General features: G+C 40.2%; 1 long non-coding RNA gene across 1 annotated transcript; it reads left to right on the top strand.

Moving 5' to 3' along the window:
• The first annotated feature begins 12196 nt into the window (after positions 1-12196).
• Positions 12197-15325, top strand: LOC147799079 (uncharacterized). Its single transcript, XR_015425511.1, has 3 exons — positions 12197-12627; positions 13539-13600; positions 14197-15325. It is a non-coding gene; the product is annotated as an uncharacterized LOC147799079 (long non-coding RNA).
• Positions 15326-15565: the final 240 nt, after the last annotated feature.

Here is a 15565-nt window from a genome sequence, read left to right as displayed (position 1 = left end):
AATCAGTGCGCCCTCTTGTGCCCTAACATCGGCTGTTGAAGCAGGAATCGCGTGCTATAAGCGCAAAAAAGATTATTTGCAAGCCTGTCTCCTCACAGCTAGCAGCCGTTTTGGGGCTGCACAAAACTACTTGTTCCAGAAGCCGATCAACTGGTTCAGTGTTGCCGTGTTGGACCACAAATACAAGACCCCCCTCTGTTCAAAGTACAAACAGTGCCGCAGGTCGGATTAAAATGCGTGTTTTGTGTGCTCAGGATACAAGTGAACTTAATAGGGAACACATGATTAACTGTTTAATAGCGAACTGTGATTGACAGATTGTTTGAAAGTGACCCCCGTGCTATGCATGACAGAGAGCATGAAACTGTTCTGCCTACAACATCAAAAAGTAAGAATTTATAGCGATAAATCTAACCTGAAAAAATTCAAACACAGCAATCAAGAATTTTAGATTTATTTAATGTATTTTCTGCGGTCACAGGATAATTATCACTTTAAAATTAAACAAATAGATTTTTTAAGTTTGGCTTACAGCCTCCCTTTTAGAGGGAATCAGAAATATCGCCCCCAGCCCGATAGGCTGAGTTTGCGCGGCTTGTTCTCGTATGTTCACGAAGAAATCGATTTGTTGTTCGTGGGTCTGCTGGTCGAACGCCGGAGCTGGTAGTTAGTGGCAAGCAACATGCAGCATGGTGGTGGCCATGTGCGTTATTCTAGAAGTAATGTTTGGATTGGCTGAATTCTTTTTTTAAACATTCATTTTTGAACATTCATTTCTGTGCAATCGAAAATAATTCTGTGTCTGTGGCTTTAGAAGCCATCTCTCTACTTTTTGCAGCTGATCAAAATCAAAATCTCACGAGGGTTATCGTGTGTTCCTGTAAAACCCTGACGAGGAGGTGGTGTGTGATCCTGTGTCGAGAACCATTTGAAGCAAGATATGGGACGGAATTTGATCGGAATCTCAGAATTCTTTACAGATTTCTAGGGGGGAAGTGTTAGGTAAGAATAGTTTAAAGTGTGTATAGGGATTTGACAGGTAAGGGGGGGTACCCCTCCGTCCCATATCTTGCCTGGTATATCGAAAACAGTGTTCTTCAGTCGAGTTCACGCCGTTCGAGCGCGAGAACAAGAAACGCGTGTCAAGAACAGGCCGCCAGAACTTGACAATAGAGACTACGCTCTTGCGCCCTCTATTGACAGTCTGTAGAAATTTCTAACGAGTCTGTGGGAATAGGCCAACGTCTGTGAGATACGCCTGTACCGTAAGGCCAAGTGCGTCTATTTTGCACAAGTCTGAGGCGACAGCAGGACAAGGACTCGACGGCTGCAATGGCACGACGCGACGGCTCGCCGGCACGACGCAAACTTGCATTGCGACGGCACAACGCAATAGCACAATGTGCAAACAAGACAGCATTACGCAAGGCTCAATCGGAACCGAAGGTGCCACAGGACGGCAGATAATACGATGCAACGGCACGAAACGACGGAACATGTACTGCATGACAGCAACATAGCATCGGGGCAAGCGACGATTTTATATCACTGTGATAAAATAACAAATTAGGCTGGCCTTGAGAACACCTGCCAATCCAACGATACGTATGTCATGATATGATGTGACATGTTTTGTAGACGTCATTTTAGTAACTTTACTCTGCAGGGCCATGACCTTCAGGGTCCAGTCTTGGGCGTAAGGCTTGTGGGTCAGAGTCTTGGCCTTGAAAATCAAAACCTATTGCTCCCACCCTGGCTTGTGCTCATAATGTGAAATGGCATGAACGATGACGTGATCGTGTGATTTATAAAATTTGAATATTCAGTGACAATTTATCTTGCATCAAGTTATATTTTGGCAAGCTGATTAAAGGATAGCGACAATCAATTGAATGCAAATCTTCAAAGAGCACCTTTCTGTCTCAGTTAACCTTGCTTTCAACTTTGTTTCACGATTTTCATACTACGAGTATATTCATGGGCACAACTGTGATGCTACCCTGGGAGAAAGCCTCAACGCAAGAGAGTATTGATAGGAAGAAGCGCACTGATATATTCACATTTAAACTTCACACAACTGAAAATACGACAACTTAAGGTCCACAATGTTCAAAATGAATTACAACATGGGAGGAAAAGTGCTCACTTTCCTTAAAGAGAAGGAATTGACTGTATAGAGGCACCATTCATAGGACATGGCAACGTGTCTGAAGAACTACATCAAAGATCAGATCCACCACATAAGATAAGGTGTTGTTTTGCTACGTGATGCAATATTTGTAGCGTTTTGGTCACTCACTCTTTACACAGAAGCATTCTGTAGAGTAAGGTTGGTTGTTTTGTTATATCCGTAATAGGAACAGCGAAAATCAGCTTCTTTGAAATGGCCAAGTGGTTAAGGTCACGGTTTTCAGATCGCTAGTCGCTGGGTTCGAATCCCAGCGGTAGCTTTTTCATTTTCCCAACGCTTGCTGTCAGTCAGTAGCTATAAGAGACGTTAAAATCACCCCGTCAAATACGATCAGTACCTTAGCCTAACGGGTAAGCTCTTCTGTTGGGACTGTCCGCGAAGTCCAGGTGAGCACCTTAGTACAGGTTCGAGACGTATGGCCGACTCGGCGGCCAGGGCTTAGGGGCCTGTCTCGTTTCCTCCCTTGCATGGTCGCTCGAATCCTTTTTAGGGTTAAATGGATGGGCAGGGAGGAAGTGCGGTGGGCCGGGAACCCCGAGACCCCAGAAGAGTCCTATATGGAAGCCGGTAACTGCGATTCCTTGCGAATTTCAGGAGTCCGTGCGCCTGAATGCTTGGTCAACACTGCATAACTTTTGGATTTTTCCCTCACCACATTTTTTTTTCATTTCCCCTCCACGCAGAACCAACAAGGCATTTTTTCTAGGTTTGAATACAGTGAGCTAAAGGACCGATGCTGATATACTTGATTTGTAACCTTCATTTCTTACATTTTCGATACCAAAAAGGATCCCAACCGTGTTCGGGTTTCATTTCTTCTAAGTTATCTCATTATAACAGCAGCAGCATATTCTAGTCACTGGTTAGAGTTCTGAAGTAACAGATCCAGGGGTGGTACAGTCAGGCTGCAGGCAGACTTCGAAAACAAAATCCCTTTTTTTTGGGGGGGGGGTAATTTTGTTTTGTGGGAATAACTCAAAAGGTCATCGGTTAACGCACAGGAGACTGAAATGAAAGGGAAAGACTAAGGACCATCAAATAATTTAAAATGTGTTTCAGATTACCCGGGGATGTTGGTATGCATGTTACTGGACCCTGTGCACGCTGAATTTACACTGTGAATGGATTACACCTATAGTGTCTGAAATGGTAACGAGCGCCCTCTTGCAATCGTGTTTTGTTTTTTGGTTTTTTAATGTCAACAAGATGACGACGGACCTATTCAAACAATCGTGGGGAATTTGGAAGCAGCGACAAACGCGTTTGTCGTCTGAGTGAAGCCCGGGAAAGCAAACAACTTGTACCTGGGTTCATACTGCGTTGTTTGCACTGTCACGGGGTTTTGTTTTAAAGCACTGCCGCCCCAGCTGAGCTTTTATCCAGAGCAAAACCTGATTTTACACAAGCCGTGAAAATGAATCACATGCAGTGCAGACTCAGCCCTGTACGGCCATGCTCCCGCATAAGGAATGGTAGAAATTTACCTTCATTTTTTTGCTTTTTATCTTTCTAATTTGTTTGTCTATGATTGTGTTTGTGTCATTAGATGTGTTGTGTAAGACTTCAAACTAATAATTTGCTCCAGCAAATTGTCAAATCTTTATCTTTAGGTCAATGACTTGTTTTTGCAGTAGAACAAGAAATGATCATTGGGGTCGACTCGCAAGATGCTGAATATTGCACGTGCCAAAAAGAATTTCCCATTGTATGAGCAGAATAAAATTGGTTGAAGCCGTCCCCGATGAATCGAGATGTGATTTGGGGATTAAAAGTTGATCGCCGGGACCCAATACCTGCACGTGCTGCATCACATAGTTTGGATCTCTGGAGTTGTCAGACGATCGGTAATTATCAGAGGTAGCTCCTCGAATATCGCTACTTTGCCCAACAGCGAAGAGGGATACGAAATCCTATCTCATTTTCCCCTATAACAACGAAACATGAAACAGCCAAGCACGTTTATGAACAATTGACAACAACATTCCTTTTCTTCGTATCAAACAATTCGATGTAATGTTGAGGAATTATTAAAAACAATAGGGTCTATTAATGGTGCTGGTGCGGGCCTGGTTGATTACAAAAATTATGAACATTACATCAACCTCTTCATTCTTTCTTGAAATAACTCCACAAAACGATAATATAATATATACGTGAAACTAATTTTTCTCAGTCCCAAACGCAATACGGCCGTTTCACAGTAGTGCGCCAAAAAGAGTCTGCAACGCGTTGGCCAATCACAATGCGCGAAATTTGTCGACCCAGTGCGCGTTTGGAAAAGATTGACAAATTTCGCGTGTTACGATTGGCCAACAAGTAGCAAACTCTTGTGAATCGCCAACATTTTTATCCATGCCATTTTAATGGTTACTACTCAAAGAGTACAGTGAGAAAGTTTCGACTTGGTAAATAGCATCAGACAAAATTGGATTCATATCCGTAGCTATATCGTCTGGCCTACTTGCTTGCACCTCACTGGCTTGAAGTGAAGCTTGATGTTAACCGCGTCTTGAATGAAGAATTACGAATTGTCTCTGATTGGATGTAAAACAATAAACTGACTCTTAATGCTTCGAAAACCAAGGTCATGGCTTTTGCTACATCTCAATAAAATCAAAGATAATCTGAATGTTGGAATCGGAGAATTCGGGAGAAAGTGACTTAGTTCAACTATCTTGGTGTATGGTTTGACCAGTATCTTAGATGGGATACTCTTATTGATAAAAGTGCTGTTAAACTCTCTCAGAGACTTAGAGTGATGAAACGATTGAGTTGGTATGTGGACCAGCACACCCGTTATACTTTGTATAATGTTCTCGTTCTGCCTCACATTGACCATCCACCCCGAGTTGAAGGGCACCCCCCAAGCGGCAAAAGAACGACAGATGGAAGTAAGTTTTCCTAGCGGGTTCTTGCACGCGTTCTGCGTGTATGCACACGCACTCACCGTGTTCTGCGTCAAACGCACCATTGATCACCATTATAAACGCGCAGCTATACGGTGAGTACCTTCTAGAAAAAAAGCACGCCCTCATTTGTTCCTCTCGGAGCGGATTGTTGTACAGTCTAGATCTAGACTCAAGCAGTCATTAAACATGTAAATAGAATTCAGGTTATCCAAACCAGGCAGTAAGACTAGCACTTGGCTACAGGGTTAGAGATGCACATATTAATGATTTATATAATGAATTGAAGTGGATGCAGGTTCGGCAGTGGGCTGAGTATTTTAGAAATATTCTCATGTACAAGTGCATTCATGGAATGTCCCCTGAGTACTTATCATCTGAATACGATCTGAAATTAGTAATCATGCTTACAACACAAGATTCAATAATATTTTCTTTGCCAGCTGTAAGAGCAGAGATTGATAGATGTTCCTTGAAATTCTTTAAAGCCAGGTCATGGAATGACCTTCCATCTGCCATGAAAACCTTGCCTACGATCGTCAGTTTTTAAAAGCAAATCCAGGCAAATACAAATTCAGATAATTAACAGACAGTATGAATTATTTGCCAAACTATGTCGTTGAACCGATTAATCACATCATGTCATCTTATGAATAATAATATTGTGTGATCCCAACACCATGTGTTCTAAAGGTCTGCCAATGAGCTCATTTTTATGTGTAGTTATTTATTGACGTTTGTAATTTAAGTTTGATTTATTTACAAGTTTCACTCTTTCCCGTATTAATGTTAGATGTAACTTCACTGTGAGTAAAACTTTTTTGCTATGCTTTTTATGTATAATGGTTTCTATAATAATTTTTACTTGTATTATAATTGATTATAATTGAGGGCCTCTATGGAATGCTGTGCATTGATGGAGCTTACCCTGTTTTACATAAGACTTAAGTGAATTTACATCTGCGACTTTGCGCGCAATGAAATTTAGGAAGATTCTACATGCAAACAGCGATCCTCATATCAACGCTACGTAAATTCAGTGAATAGATATATTACTGAGGTAGGGATTATATGCTCACTTTCTGGTTTGTAGCTCTCTGTGGTTCAGCTAAGCAAGATTTACAGTCCCTGGAAGAGAAAACTTCAGAAACGTATATTCTCCCTTGCTAGTCTCCGGTATCTAAATGAGACATGAATGTGTTGATGAGAAGGCAATGAAACCAACCATTAATCGTATTAGCTTTTTTTAGTCACTTTTTTTCAATATATATTGGTATTCGTTTTTGTTTCATTGCCGATATAGTTGCGTAAACATTCCCTTCCTTTCGGACAGATGCATCTTTGGGAAATATTTGTTCCATCTCCATCCAGTACAGTCCTTGTTTAGCTCCGGGACGACATTTGCTGGTACTGTTGCAGTGAAATGGTCGAGGGAGCGTGCTTGGTAAGTTGAGCGTGAGGCTTCAGCATCAGCGCATAATTCAAGAGCATTATTCCTACTTATGCTGTCATGAGATTTATCGGAAGATTGCTGTCCTTTTGTTCTTTGCGACTCCTCAGTTCCGCTTGGCATGTGTTACTGTTTTCGTTGTATCATTTAACCTGAATTTCCTTGAAGAACCTCAACTTTTACACGCGGGCGTTTATAAGAGGATTGTGGACGGACAAGTGACAGAAATGCGGCTTATACTGGCGAGTGGAACTTGGTGTTTTCACCTAGCTTAAAGGGAAAAGTTGCCTTGTCACGAGTTCCTGAAAATGTGGAGTTTTGCCCCCGCTGTTTGACAACTTTGTCTTGCTGCGTAGACGAAATCCGGAAGCAGGAGTGTAAATGACCAACATGCTTCTAAGTTGAAGAACCAATGGAGAGTTGTTTTAATGCAACTCGTGGTCAAGCACCTAATTTAACCTTATTTTGGAGCCCTTGTGGTTTTTACGTGCTGACCAAATTTCCATAATTTTATTCATGAGCAAACTTGGGTTGTCATTCTGAGCAGAGCCCTCTCCATCAAAGCTATTTCCCTACAACTTTTTAATATTTTGTTGTAAATTTTAATCTCGTTGATAATTAACTGTGTAAGTACATGTCAGTTAGTCAATAAGTGAAAATGTGTTCGATAAACGAATTTTGGACTCAAAGTTTTGAAATTGAACAAATAGTTACCATGACAACAGCACCCTAAGCTGTCCGGAAAGACGTGGAAATTATTAAATTATTAAGAATTTAACATTTCAGTACCGGGAAGTGTGAAGCGTCTCTGACTTTTCAACCACAAATCATTGTTTGGGTCATTTGAATCGTCTCCAGTTTGTCTGCCAAAGTAATCAATAAAACAAAGTAAGGGCTTCAATGGACGTGCAAGTTTTATCAGACTGTTTAGCTCATTAGATCGCATAGTTTGAAAAAAAATTAAATAAACAATTCCTTCCGATTCATTCATTAATTCAGTTTATCATTACAACCATGTGGTATGTTTTCGACTGTTAAAGTATGACGTCATTGCAACAGGCATTTCAAAATGACAATGAGAGTGGTGTAATGCCTTTGCACACTTGGATCTTATTTAAAATCTGTCAGTGACTTATCAGACCTACACAGAGTGCTATTTTTATCTCTGAAGGAGCAATTATACTACAACACGTAGCCATCTTCCACGAAAACAGAGATTCAATATCTGGAATGACCATTCTACATTTAGTTTTTATTTTTCATCCTTATTAATTATTTTTTTTAACTTCTCTCTTTTTATAGTTGACACCATAACAGTTTTGCAAAAGGAGGGATTCAAATGATAGAAATAAACTATATGATGCACGAGGAACCTTTTTCGAACTATTATTCCCGTTGGAGATATCTGCAACGACAACCAATTTATACAGGTCCATCAACAGCAGTTTTTAAAGGACTGCACCTGCACGGGAACAAGACAATTCATCTATCTATCAAATCACATCTTGAAAAATAGTTCGCGGTACCCGCTGCTTCATTTGACTCGGACCGGCCAGCCGACCCCGGCAAGCTCGGTGGTCGAGTGGTCAAGACATCTGCACTAGTAAGCAGGAGGTCGTGGGTTCGAGTCCCACCCGAGTAAGCTTTTGAGGTTATTTCGCAAACTCTCGGACAAGCACTGAGCATACAGTGCTTATTGATATACGTTGGGTAAGGGCAAAACCTGTTATATATAAGATTATTCTTATTAACGTTTGGTCACGTGGCTATGGCGGCTTTAAATCAAACATATCTCTAAAGTAGTCTGATTCATTTGGTCAGCACTAAGTTTAATTCATGTATATATCGACCTGTATTCTCGTTACCTGCGCGAATCCTAGATATACATTGGGCACCTAAATGACTTGTAAATAATTTGCTTGATTTATTTAATATTTCATAACCGTACTCACAGGGACTGGGTAATTACTCGAAGTGTTAGAATTTGTTGCTTTAAGCCTATGCGGTATAGCTCAAGATAACACGGTAGCTTCTTTGTGCGAAACAGTCACTGAATTGTGTGGCACGTGCAAAGTATTCCAACCATTAGGCCTAGTATTTAGGTTCTTTTCTCATGTGTGGGGCAATTTTATTGTGGTTTGTGTCTGGTAAGTATTTCCCATGGATATTCTGCCCGTTAATCAAAATATCCTTCCAAGTAAATTCAAATTTTCTAATCTGTGAAGTTTTGCACTTTTGAAAGCACTTTGAAGCATGTAAATTATAATAACTCTTACAATCATTTCTATGTCTACAGTTTGCAAGCAAGTTTAGAGCATGTTTTATTTTGTTGTCTTATTTTTTATTTTGTTGTTTGAGCATACGTGGTTCAGCTGAAGCGCCTGGGTACATTTTGCATTGTCACTGTTCCTGCACGTATTTATTGACGTCTTTTGGCATGTTTCCTCAGACTTTCTTTTAACTACATCCTAGTCCCCATCATCTCATTTTCAGAAGCTGCATTTGCCGTCTGGCTACATCCATTAAATTCGAATATCATCAATAATTAGTTGATTTGCCCTTCTCCCTACGTCCGATTTGCCATTTCCCTTTCTAAGACCAATGCGTGCTTTGTGCCTGGACACATGCTCTCAAAGGGGATACACATTCAGTATTGCCCACTGGAGATGGGAAAGCCTCACTTTTGAGGAGTTGCCACTGATGAAATTGAAAACACCTGGGCTCTCAACTTGTGACCCCTGACCCTTGCGTCATATCTATTCATTACCGTGGGTGATGCCTGATCTAAGGGTGCACCACAGCAAATAATTTCCATTAGACAGCAGTGATAAATGTACTTCACAAATATTTTTAAAATACTCACAATTCTAACAGGTATTCAGGCTGCACAGAAAACAATGTTCAAAATGTCCACTTTCATTTTCCTTTCAATTTTTACTGGGGTGGCCGTTGTGTTTTTGAGAGATTCTCACCCAAAGCCGACCACCTCTACATTTCACTGCCCGGAAAAGTAGCCAAATTGAAAATGGATCCTTCTGCAAAACGGCTAGTGACACTTTCGGACCTGATTGCATCCAAATTTCTCAGAATCGGAAACCCTGAGTCTGGGCCAGAGGTTCAGTGCCATATATTTCTTCAATTCCTAAATTCCACGGCTCTCAGGACCCTCTAATATAGAATAGTTTGATCGCATAACTTTTATTAATAAGCTCGGCTGACATATTTCTGACCTATTTATGTGGGTGCACCCCTAAGAATTTTTAAATCGAAGATTTTGTTATTCATCTTGCGTAAAATCTATTGGTTACAGGGCGTTCGAAGCGCGGAACAACATCCGCGGGGTCATGGTGGGAAACAGGCATGACAGGTTCTCATTCCCTTAAAGGAGCATTTTCCAATTTACCTGAGAGCAATGCGCCTCCTTGACAATGTAGCATTGCGGAATCATGAAAAAACTTCATCCAGGAACGCAGTCGACTCCTGTCCGTCACAATGAAACAAGTAGGCCTACATTGATGATGCATGTGCGTGCTGCCGTGCTTAATGGCCACACTTTCAAGTCAGTTTACACGTCAGTGAAAGTCTAAAAACTCCAAACTTAGTCGACTCAGTAATAATTACATGTATAAGCAAAGAAGAAATTCAAACGCGGGAGGTCATGAGTCGAAATCCTACATTTTGTTGACGCATATCCTTTTCACCAGGCTGCTCGGAAGCAACCACCATGTTTGGATCATACCATTATGCTCTAGGGGTTTATTTCCTGTTCCACACATCACACCCGGGTTCCTATAGTTTCCTTTTCTTGAATTTCTGTCGGTATATTTTAGCTGCTTTTAGGTTTACCCGTTCTTTAATGGAGACTCCCACAACATCTGCGAACACTAAACACTAGAAATTGGCGTCTGCTAAAGTGAAGTGCGAAGAGAAATTAACTCTTATATGATGGTCGGCCGACCATCATAAAAGAAGAGAACTAACACTCTGTTGTTTTTTTTCGAAAACTATAGCATCCTGGGCGGGAACATTTACAGACTGTTTGAGGTTGTTAAGTAATTTCTTTCAAGTAAGATATTTCAAATCATACTTTAGTCCGATTTAGAGGATTTTACCAATATAATGGTGTGCACTACCTTATGACCAGGAATAATGGTTAGGTATCTCAAAATAGACTTCACCCTCTTCTTGATTAATTACAAGTGGCTAAGTTTACACCTCATTCTGAAAATGCCCACTGAAGTCGTGTAACCGCCCTTTTTTATTGCTATTGTTAATGCTGCAGCAAAGATATCAAGTTTCGTTTCGTCTTACATATATAGATAATGCGCAATAATGTGCTCTTTCGCACGGCTTCCGCGCTGACAAAAAGGCAAATTGACCTCCGTGTGTTGGGGCCGAATCATGAAGAGAAGCATATCACGCCATATATTACGCAGGCAGCTGACTGAGTCTCACCTGCAATTAAAATTTGATGTCAGATCGCTGCCATAGGATGGCCTATACACTAACTGTGCACATGCCCGGTGAATTAGACCTGCTGAGTGATAACTGTTGGATTTTGTGATATGTGAAATGCGATGTCTAAAATGCTGTGGGTAACACTTTTCAGTAGTTCTCCTCTGTCAGTCTAAAGCGAACCACCAAGGCGTTTCTTTGAACTTTTGTCTTGGTGATTCTTAACTAATTAACCGAGATCGAGACAGACTAACCCACTTTGTTAGTATTTCATTTTTTGAGGGGGAGGGGGAAATTCGTTTTGCTGTGTTTGTTGTTGGGATGAGCCACCATCAGTGACTTTAAGGCCTTCACTGATTCAAAGTATCATGCATGAAAGTGTACCAGGTGCATATGAAAGTTTAGCTCCGCGTATTACTTTCAATTGCAAACGTGAAGCATCGTCATGGGTTGAGAAATCCTGTATCATTGACCTGTGTAACAACATGCCCGAAACGTGTGAAATGGACCCTATAATGCATACGCAAGTGAAACTTCAAATCCGCTGCCAAACTCTCAAGATGGTTCGCTCTTGGTATTATATGAATATTTGATTTCTTTCTAGAGTTCATTTCTTGCTTATGATGTTCCTTTTTGTTATAGGAACAGTGTCCTTCAACTTTTGCCAAACTACACCAGGCAGACTGATGAATACCATAAAATACAAATCAAATTGTGTTCCCAGTGGGTTGCGCTTCACTGCAGCTTTTGTAGGCAGCTATGTGTTTCGTTATTCCCAATGTAGGTAGGTATACATAACAATAACGACCTCCTAACAGGAAAAATCGCATTTCGGTAAATTAATTCATCATACTGACCTCAGTGGTCATCGGGCACCCCGAGCAGGAAATAAAATATTATTCACGGAGATATTTCTACAGTAATAAAAGAGATATCCCTATTTTTGATTAAATGCCAACTTTTCTCCCAGAGGTATAGAAACCTTGGAGTAAATATTTCCATGCCGCTTGTATTCCTCAGAGACCGTGTTCGTAGGAGGTATTATATGTCTAAAACACTTCTCATTTTGCGAATTTGGATCACACTTCATTGATTAAGACCTTAGTAACCCCTGTGTCGACTTAACACACTCTGCCGCGCGCGTTGAGAAATCCCTGAATCGCCTTAGTTGTACCTCGCTAATGGAAGCAAAGTGGTTCACGAATCCTATTTTAAGAATACACATCTATACTTCTCTGCAAGAGGTGCCTTTGGGATACCGTGCTTTGTTGGGTCTGTATGCTTTGTAATAAAATTCATTAAGTGGCGACCTTTCAGGCAGGAATACAGAAATAAACTTTCACCGAAATATTTTAAAGTGCCCTTTCACTCACCACGTCAAGCACAATGTCACTGGACGTAATTACAGGCTGGTGTACAGAGTATTTTAAGCAGAAAATGCAATAACCTTCTATTATGCCATGTCCAAAAACTTAGTGAGGCGTTGCTGAGTCCCAGAACGAGCAGTCTGTCTTACGTTTTAATAAGTAGTGGCGTCGGAAGACAGAAACCAAAGAGAAGATCAACTGTTCCTGTGCATGTTTCCACATCGTCGATAGCATGTAGATGGACAGAACACAAAAAAGGTGAGTGAATTGTGCAGAAGTTAATCTTTTTAGGCCCGCAGGTTTGCCCTTGGCTCGGCAGGCTGTCTGTTAACCCGTCGCTGTTAGGTCTCGTGGGCCAACATTTGGCCTATTTCCACGGGGGAAACAGAAGAAACAAACACCATTGAAATATCGGAACATATTTTTTTTCTTCGTCTCTCTGGGTGATATAGTGGGCTGGAAGGCGTTCTCTAAATCAATAAGTTTCGTCGTTTTTGCTCCGTTGCAGCGACGACAGCTAAATCTGGTAATCATACTCGGGTTTGCTACTTAAGACACTGAACAATTTTTTTAATTGCCGAATCTATGCGTCTGATGAATCAGATATTTGAAGTGGCAATAATGTCTCACGACAGTTGCAGCTGTATTGTGTTGTGTTGAATTGTGTTGTGGTGTGTCGGTCTTGCTGTGCTGTCTTGTGTTGTCTTGTGTATCGTGTCGTGTCGCCAGTAGACGTGTCGTGTCGTTGTATCGTCTCGTGTTATCTTCAGTTCAAGGTGGGTTGGGTCCTGTTGATTTCTGTCCTTGTTCTCAGGTTTTTGTTTGGATTTTTTCTGTTTGTTTTTGGTTTTTTGCCTTGTGAGTGCCTTCCTTTTCCCTGCCAATATCTGTTCAACATGTCGCCTTCAAAAGAGGCAAGTGAACCCTTCTTGAATCAGCGGTCAGCATTTGGCAATTATAAAACAACGTCGTTGGTAAAGTATTTCGCCGAAAATGTAGTACCTTGATTTTGAGGGGGGAAAGGGTTTCCTGCAAGGTGTATCGTTTTACATTACATAGTCACGTTAACTGCCGAAACCACCCCTCGACCATTTAACTCTTGCACTTATACCTTGAAAGCTCTCAAACGTGTCATGGCTTAATGGCATTATTTTTCAACTGTTGTATAGCATGGCGGCGGAAGTCTCAACATCACATAAGAGATACGTGACGACCCATTCTCCACAGGAAGGTATTATATATCAGTGCTTACGTCAAAGCTGGCTCATTGCGAAGAAAAACATAAAACCCCGCATCGAGTTCTCTCACCGATCCCGTTGGCTGTTACAAAATAGAAAACAGTTCTAGTTATCATTAAAAAATATTGTTGGGAACGTTTTATTTATGTGTACATTGTGGTTTACATGAAGAGAAATCTTATTGGCCATATTGGGCTAATATCATATTTAAAATATGAGTAGTATTCAAAATTTACATGTTCTCAACAAAATGCACAATGCCGGAATGCAAAGAGGCGATCAAATGAAAACAGAAAAACACTGTCAAAACTGAAAATTTACTCTTCAAATAAAATTACGGAATAGAAAAGTATTGTGTACAAGAATATGTTTTGCCTAGAGTCTAACAGGCTGACTAAACTACATGTTTGAGATTGTAAACAGAAGGAAATAGTTTGACATGGGCATACATATAGGCCCTATTCTTTTCCAACGCTGGCATTAAATCGGCAAATAAACGAAAAAAAAAATAGTATCATCACGTTTCAAAATGAAAGAAAAAATGTAAAGTGAATTTTATGAACACGTATAATTTTCCATTGTTCTGTAGGAACCCATAGCAACCGGGACCAGAGTCCAAATGACTCTAGTCAATGGCTCTACCCAAGGCCTACTGGACTCGACTCGATTTCCAACGGTTAATGACTCCAATTTACTTGAGTTCCTCATCACGACACCCAACTCGAGTAAAATTTATTAAGAGTCATCAGAAAATAGAAAATTGCAGAACAGAAATAAAAAAAATAGTGACAGCATGTATTATTGATTCAATCTGAGGAAAACTGATTTTTTTTTTAAATGACCATATGTGCCTTTGAAGCAATACTAGCTGTCACAACAGAATACAATTGCCCAAGATTTTCTCACCACATATGAACAGACCAGTGTTGGACCTAATCGCAACCAAAACGAAAGTATTTTCAGACCTCTGGCGAGTTGACGTTTTGATGGGCAAATATAGCGTAAAAGGTTAATTTTGCAAGTTCTAAAAACATAAAGCGTTTTCGAAACGAGTGGATTCGGTTTAGATTTTACTTTCGCTGGGTCCAGCCATTTTTGAAACAACGTTCAAAACCACATGTTAAAGCTCTGACTAGAACCAGCGAAACCGATGTCCACTGTAAAAAAGTTTTTTTACAGCGATTTTGTGCCTGTTAAATGATTTTACATTTCAAGTTACTGTAAATGAACTGAATAGTGCACAATTGTCTGTTTTTAATCGCTTCTTTGTTTAACAGAAATGCAGTGAATTAACAGGAAATTCGTTTTCAAAATGTACATTCTGTAAAACATTTTGTTTTTTACACTATTTTCAATGCAAATCCGCTTTTTTAAATTGTCTAAAAATATGTAAAATTACAATACAATTTGTTTTGTTTTGTTTTTATTAGTATTCCTTGTTTCACATAAATATAAACCTCTTTTGGCAACATCTTCATAAACTTCAAGAAGTACCTGTGTTTTTGTCAGAATATGGATGTGTTATTTGATTTTACATTTACAATAAACCTATGACTGTTTCCGTGTCCTGATTATTTACAATACTTACACTTCTCTGTTAATTTATAGTTCTATTTGTTAAAGCAGAGCTGAGTTACGGTCCTGCTGTGTTCTTTACGGAATCTGTTTACATTTTTTCAACAAGTTGTCTGCAAACAACGAATAAATCAAGAGCTTTTCACAAGTTTTGCATGCATTTATATCCTGTCTTAATTTCCTCCTTCTATTAATTTTGTTACTGCACATAGCCGAAGTCATAAAATTTGTTCAGACTGTACCCTACAGCTATGAAGTCGTATGGCCCAGCTTTGAGTTTGGTCGTTGGTTTACTGTTCAATTAGTTGACGTGTCCGGATCTACTTTAACAGTTTCTCCTATTTAAATAAGGCCTAGAAATGGCACTATTCGGACTCTGGCTT

This window comes from Acanthaster planci, linkage group LG05, assembly GCF_054643075.1.
Source record: "Acanthaster planci isolate LZ-2023a linkage group LG05, COTS_SCS, whole genome shotgun sequence".
NCBI classification, from domain to species: domain Eukaryota; kingdom Metazoa; phylum Echinodermata; class Asteroidea; order Valvatida; family Acanthasteridae; genus Acanthaster; species Acanthaster planci.
This window is presented reverse-complemented; position numbering and strand designations above follow the sequence as displayed.